Source organism: Haemorhous mexicanus, chromosome 8 (genome assembly GCF_027477595.1).
Source record: "Haemorhous mexicanus isolate bHaeMex1 chromosome 8, bHaeMex1.pri, whole genome shotgun sequence".
Taxonomy (NCBI): Eukaryota; Metazoa; Chordata; class Aves; order Passeriformes; family Fringillidae; genus Haemorhous; species Haemorhous mexicanus.
In genome coordinates this window covers 29,959,272-29,965,480 of record NC_082348.1, presented here as the reverse complement: position 1 = coordinate 29,965,480, position 6,209 = coordinate 29,959,272, and the positions used below count along the sequence as shown (strand labels likewise).

The window sequence follows — 6,209 nt, the reverse complement described above, 5'->3', positions numbered from 1 at the left end:
GTCTGGATTATTCAGGAACCTGTGTTCCTGAACTGTTTGTTATCAGCAAGCCCAAGAGCTGGGAAACCCTTGGAAGCTTTTACTGTACTCTGTTTATTTTTCCATTCCCTCCCACACCTCACACAACATGGGGTGACAGCACAGGATGCAGTCCAGTGGTGACCTACAAACATCACTATGAGTAAGGCTTTCTAATTCCTCTTTAAAAGATCCCAAACTACAACTTGGTTTCAAACACTACCTCCCCAGGGGTGCCCATTCCAAAGGACCACTTGGAGTACCCATTTTACTTCACATATATTCATGGCTTTCGGATGGAACAATTTCATTTGTTAGCCCACCTGGACAGGAATGTTGTTGTTATACATGGTCAGAAAATGGAAGTGAAAATACAAAAGCTGGGGTACAAAACCTCTTCTTGTTGCCAGTGGTGCTTGAAATGTGCTACATCATCAGGTTTGATGTTCTGAAAGAACATTTTTTTACTTTTTGGTCAGGTGGATGATTCTTAGGGCTTTTCCTAATGTCTTTAATAGCAGTGATGATATGCAGCTTACAGAATTCTGCAGCAATTGTTGCTCATTAGTCACTGACACAAAGCTTTGCACAGTAGAATCTATCTACAGGTGCCACAGGGAGAAGACAAGAAAGAAAAATGTGTCATACTCTGAGGTAAACAGCTTTATTCCCTATTAGTCTGCCAGAGGCTGAATTAGTAATTGATGAAGCACTTTGCCACGATGAGATTTGTTTAGTCCACTTAGGATTTGTTTTTTGCTGTTAACACAGAGCTAAACAAGCGAGGCTGTGTCTACATGCTCTTCTGCAGATAGGAGCCTGCTCCGTGCCTGGTGCCTGTCAGCTGTGAGCCACATCCCCGGCAGCACAGCTGCCTTGTTTGCACAGCACCGAGGGGAGGGCTAATATTCCCACAGTTACTCATCCCAGCACCGCACCCCCTTCCTCCACCAGGTGCTGGAGCTGCCTCTGCCCGGCTAGGCAGGGCAGGCACGCTGTCTGCCGCACAGGAATGCAGCTGTCACACACACAGCGCTGCTGGCATGCCAGGGGCAGGGCTGGTGACAGCCTTGGGCAGCGTGGGGGTCATGGCACCTTCAGCCAGCTCCGTGGCAGTGTGAACAAAGTGGTTCTTCTGCCTAGGGAACACACCTGTGGGAAGGCTGGGGCTTTTTCCATCTTTAACACACCGTAATGCTTATGAAGATTTGAGAAAGGCAGAAGCCCATATTGTTAAGACCACCACCAAATTTTCAGAAAGAAGCTGACACTGCTACAGCTGAAAAAAAAAAAAAAACCCAAGAATATAGAAAAGAAACACAAATCCCTATCTCAAAAAGAAAATCCAAACCAAATTAAATTTTCAAAGCCTCCTTCCTGGACACAAATCCCCTATTTTTCTTTTGAAGGTCAGCAATAGATGATGCAAGAACAAGGCTGAACTTCCAGCCCATTAGGCTCTGCGGAGCCAGGCGGCAGACGGTGATGTGGTGTGTCTGCATACCGCCCCCAGGCACTGGAGAAGAGGTAAGATGCAAAACCCTTCCCGCAGTGCAAGGAGTTACAAGATCCTTCTCATCTTCAAGGGAACACACTGCTGCCACAGGGGTGCCATGGGACAAGCTCATGGACTGCAGGAATCACTCCTAGAAGAGACAGGGCTGGCAAAAGGAGAAGGCGTTTGCAAAGCCTTCTGAAATGTTGCATCCCCTGGCTAAAACTGTTAGGCAAGGGCTCACCTTGAAGGCACCTGAAGGGCTTCTGAGGCACTCCAGACAACTCCCCAGAGTCAGCTGTCCTGTGTGAAACAAGGAACTCAGCTCAGTCGGGAAGGCAGAGGTTTGGCAGAGCCCGGTGTCCCACTGGAACTGCCCTCATCCTCCAACTTGAAGTGTTTGTCTCTTCTATCAGCCTTGGCAGTGGGGCAGTTTAAGGGATCACTCCACACTTTTGTTGGCATAAAGCTGGTATCTATTTTCCCTATGTAAGCAGGAGTTACTGGACTGGTTTAGGTGACTGACTGGAGCTCCTGTGAACAGTGTGGGTTATTTTGGCACAGCTACAGTGGGAAAGTGCTAATCCCCTCATCTGCACTTGTTAAACCTTTTAATTAAAGATCACTTTGATGAAGGTGCAAGGCTGAGAGGTCAGAGTTTTGCCACAGCACTCGCCAGAGACCCAAGAAACAGCAGTTGTCAGTGGTAGTGGGCTTTGAGACTTGTCCTTTGGAGCTCTAGTGGAAAAGATGAAGAGGCACCAGCTCCTGTGCTCTCCATCTGTATGGGGCAAAGTTAGACCCAGAGGAATTTGGGTCTGATTCACAGCTGAGCAGGAAAGGTGACCTAGAACTGCCCCACATGAGTGATTTCATGTAAGTCATCGGACTGATGTGTGAGGGATTCATCAAAAGAGGGAAATGAATAACTTCCAAAAGCACCTTGGAGGACTGGCTTCTCAGATGAAAGCATGTGCTAAAATGTGTAGAACCCAGGAAGAAAAGGCTACATTAGTGCAGCCACATGAGCACATGGCTCCTCTGGAAAGAATAAGAATGCTGTGAATTCTGATTGTTTGCTTGCCCTTTTTATTTTCCTCCTGTGGTATTTACAGTGCCCTGGTACTCATTCAGCTTTCCTAGCTAACAGCTAGGGAGGTAGATGGAGCTGCCTGGAATCCTGGCATCAGATACCTGACAGGCACCTTCCTGCTTCAGGCATCCTGCAGGAGGCAGGAGGGCAGCAGGCAGCTTGGTTGTGTTCCTGTGTGGGGAACAGGACCCCAACAGAGCTGGGATTCCCCTATTTGAGAGGAAGAAGTTCCTCTCAAACCTCTGTGTCATTCCTAGGCATCACTCCTATTTCCCTAGGGAAATACTGACCCTGATGGCAGAATATGATGTGTTTGAGATGCTAAAGACACCAAACTACTGTTTGCTGGGGGGGGTCTCCAGACTGCCAGACTGGCTGCCAGCTTGTTAAGCACACACTGATGTGCCATTAGGGAGCTGAAGTGTCATCAGTGTTATAAACCTGAACCTGTAGCTTAATTTAGGGGTTTGTCAGACATATGGTAATGGGTTAGTAAGGCTTGGTGAAAGGTGGCATCTGCAGGCATCTGTACATTTTTAATCTCTGTATACAATAAAATATTGCACATTAGCTTTTGCTCTTGCTGGCAGATTTCTTGTGGGAAGATCTACTTTGGGACTCCAGTAGCACTGAATACTGAGCAAGTGACAGAAATAGGGAGTTTGGAGCAATGTCTCTGCTGGCATAGCTCCATTGCAGCCAGAGGGTGAAATCCCAGCCCTGTTGAGATGCACGGGACTTGTGCCAGGCTTCAACTGCTGAGAACTCTTTTAGCAACTCAGCCCTGATTTTGCTTTGGACTGAAACCTCCCTGTGGATCTCATCCTAGAAACACTTGCATCTTTCACACAGAAGAAAAATGTTCTGCAGCAAGCAAATGAGCTTGGAAATGATTTGAACTTCATCAGTGGAACCCTTGCTGTAGGCATTCACTGTGGGCTGAATTTGGTTTGTGTGGTAGGACACTGAGTGGCTCAGAGACACCCAAGTCCCTCAGCGATGGAAGGGCTCAGGCTTTGGCTGCAGTCACAGTTTATTGGACGTGCTCCCTGTTACTGCTGGGAACGGCAGGAGCAAAGTTTTGGTGCTCTCAGTGGAACTCATTCATGCAGTCAGTGCTCATCAACATTTTTTTAAGACCAGGAACCCTAGATATTGCCAGTACCTCTCTCTTCTCTTTAGTGTATATTGCTGTCCTGGCATCCCAGCTCCTTTTCCAGGCCTATCCATTGTTCCAGGGTATTTGCTGGAAGCTCTTGAGGATGAAGACACACCTGCATCAGAGCCCTGAGCTTGTTTGTGTGAGACTACAGAAAGGTCCAAGAGCTGGTGCTTCCATTACCCACAGCTGTGACTTGATAACCTTATGGTTCTGAGGTCAAATACTAAGCAGGAAAAGAAGTGCTGGAAAACCAAAATAAATTAATAATAATTCTGTTTTCTTTATATATTATAACGAAAAAGGATGGGGAAAACTGTTTTGCTTTGCAGGTCACCTTCACAGCAAACAGGAATCATTCAGTCACTGCTGGATAATACCAAGGGCACTCTCAGAGGCTGGCAACTGGAATCATTAAAAAAATATGAGCAAAATTTAAATGTCTCTTTGAGAAACAAACAGAGCAAAAATGCTCATCAGTGGAACAGACACTGTAAACAATGTATTTAATGAATCTGGAAGGCTCTTGTAAGGGACCAGATGACCAGCTCTGTGTTTCCAGCACAGTTCCAGTCCCTTAGTGAAGGAGTTTGTGACCTTGCCTTCCTATCCCACACATCAAGCTTTCTGCAGCTGCGTCTCCTGCATTTTAGAAAACAGGAACTATTTCACAGAATCAATGAAATTGGTTGGTGAGCTAGCGCAGGTTGCCAAGAATTGTGTCCAGTTGGGTTTTGAGTATCTCCATGGAGTGAGATTCCACCACCTTTCTGCACAACTGATTTGGTTTTGGGCATTCTCGCAGTAAAAAACAAAAAAAATAAAGGTTTTTTGTGTTTAGGTGGAATCTGGTATTTCAATTTGTGTCTCTTAGCCTGTCAGTGAGCACTACTGAGCAGAGTCTGCCTCCCTCTTGTTCTTTGTGCTGGGGATGGACCTTGGCAGCACTTGCAGGTGACCTTGGAAAGTCAGGAAGCTTTTCAGGATGCTGTGATCTCCAGGACCATGTCACAAGCAGATCCCTGAAGAGGCCAAAGTCTGCTCTTCAAACTCAGAGTTGTGGTCTTGCTTCTTGTGCCACCGTCCCCTCAGTATCCTGAACTCCACTATCTCACAGGCCCTGGACCAAATGCTGACCCACCTTCACATTTCCAAGCAGTTCTTCCTCAATTCTGAGGTCCAGCAGAGCACCCTTGCCAGGGAGTTGTCCGTGTGCTCTGAACTCACCTAGATTGCTTGGGCCCCTCCCTGTGGTTGTCATTTCTAGTTCAAACCTCTTCCTACCAGCTTCAAAAGAAGACTTGGTATAGAATAAATCCTCCATGCTTGCTGCTGGTCCCTGTGCTCCCTGCTGCAGGCCTGGTGCAGCATTTCCAGGTGTGCTGGCTGTGAGGTGGCTTGGAGCCCACATCTGCACCCCTGCAGCTGCTCTGGAGCACCAGCCCTTGCCTTCCTGGACAGATGTTCACCTAAAACCATCCCACCAGTGACACACCACACAAGTGTTCTTGGTGAAGCGTTTTAGTGTTTTTTCAGCTAACCACACTTGTGATTTCCTCTCTGCTCAAGGCTTGAGCATAACGTGAATAAACTTTCACCATATTCACCACAACGTAAATAAACTTTCTTAACTGGTTTTTTGGGTTTTTTTTTTCCTTGAAAAATTGAAGGGTTCTCCTCAAATCTATTGTGCTTGGGGCTGAAAACACAGGATACAAAATTATTCTTTCCAAGGGCTCTAAATAGATGTGGTAGACAAAAGGAAGAAATTAAGGCAGAAAAACCACCCATGTATGAAAAAATGTTGCCAGTTCTAAATGAAGGTAAAAGTGTTTTTGTCCAACCTCTGCCAGAGACACTGTCATTCCTAGAGTTTGGTTTGAAATCCTTCCCAAGTGACTAAATTAAAGCCATTCATGTACTGAAATACAATTGATGACTCTGAAAGTTTTAGCACTACCGTGTTATAGATCCCACCAGGAGATAGGCCCCTGAGGGAGCCTGTCATTTCCCTCGTCTGCACTCACTGAAGGATTCAGTACAGAAGTAGATAAACCTCTTGGGGGCTTTAAGCAAACTCTCCTTCCAGATTCCTGCAGTATATTTAATTCTGAGCACTGAGTGGCACCCAGCAAGGCTGCTCGGCTGCCTGCACACAAATATTGCTCAAAATTCCCTGGCCCAGAGCTCCCGTGTGGCAGAACGTGTGGCCAGGCACTTCACAACTGCTGTCATCTCTGGATTTCTGCTCACACAAACAGAAAAGCCCAGCTAGCTTGGTTTGGCTCTGTCAAGGAGCAGCGGCGCACACTCGCTGCTCTGCTACCCTTCCTAAGGGGGAGAGCTGAATTACAGGTGTTTGGGCTGTTCTGCGGCACAGAGCTATTCCCTTGGGACCCAGCAGCCAAGGGTGTCACAATGCTTGTGGGGGCTTGTCCACCACC

The 6,209-nt window shown here is 46.9% G+C and overlaps 1 long non-coding RNA gene across 1 annotated transcript; it reads right to left on the bottom strand.

Annotated features, from left to right (window-relative positions):
• Nucleotides 1-666: 666 nt before the first annotated feature.
• On the bottom strand, nt 667-2,026 carry LOC132330717 (uncharacterized). Its single transcript, XR_009487405.1, has 2 exons — nt 1,758-2,026; nt 667-1,679 (listed from the first exon to the last, which is right to left on the bottom strand). It is a non-coding gene; the product is annotated as an uncharacterized LOC132330717 (long non-coding RNA).
• Between the last annotated feature and the right edge of the window lie 4,183 nt (nt 2,027-6,209).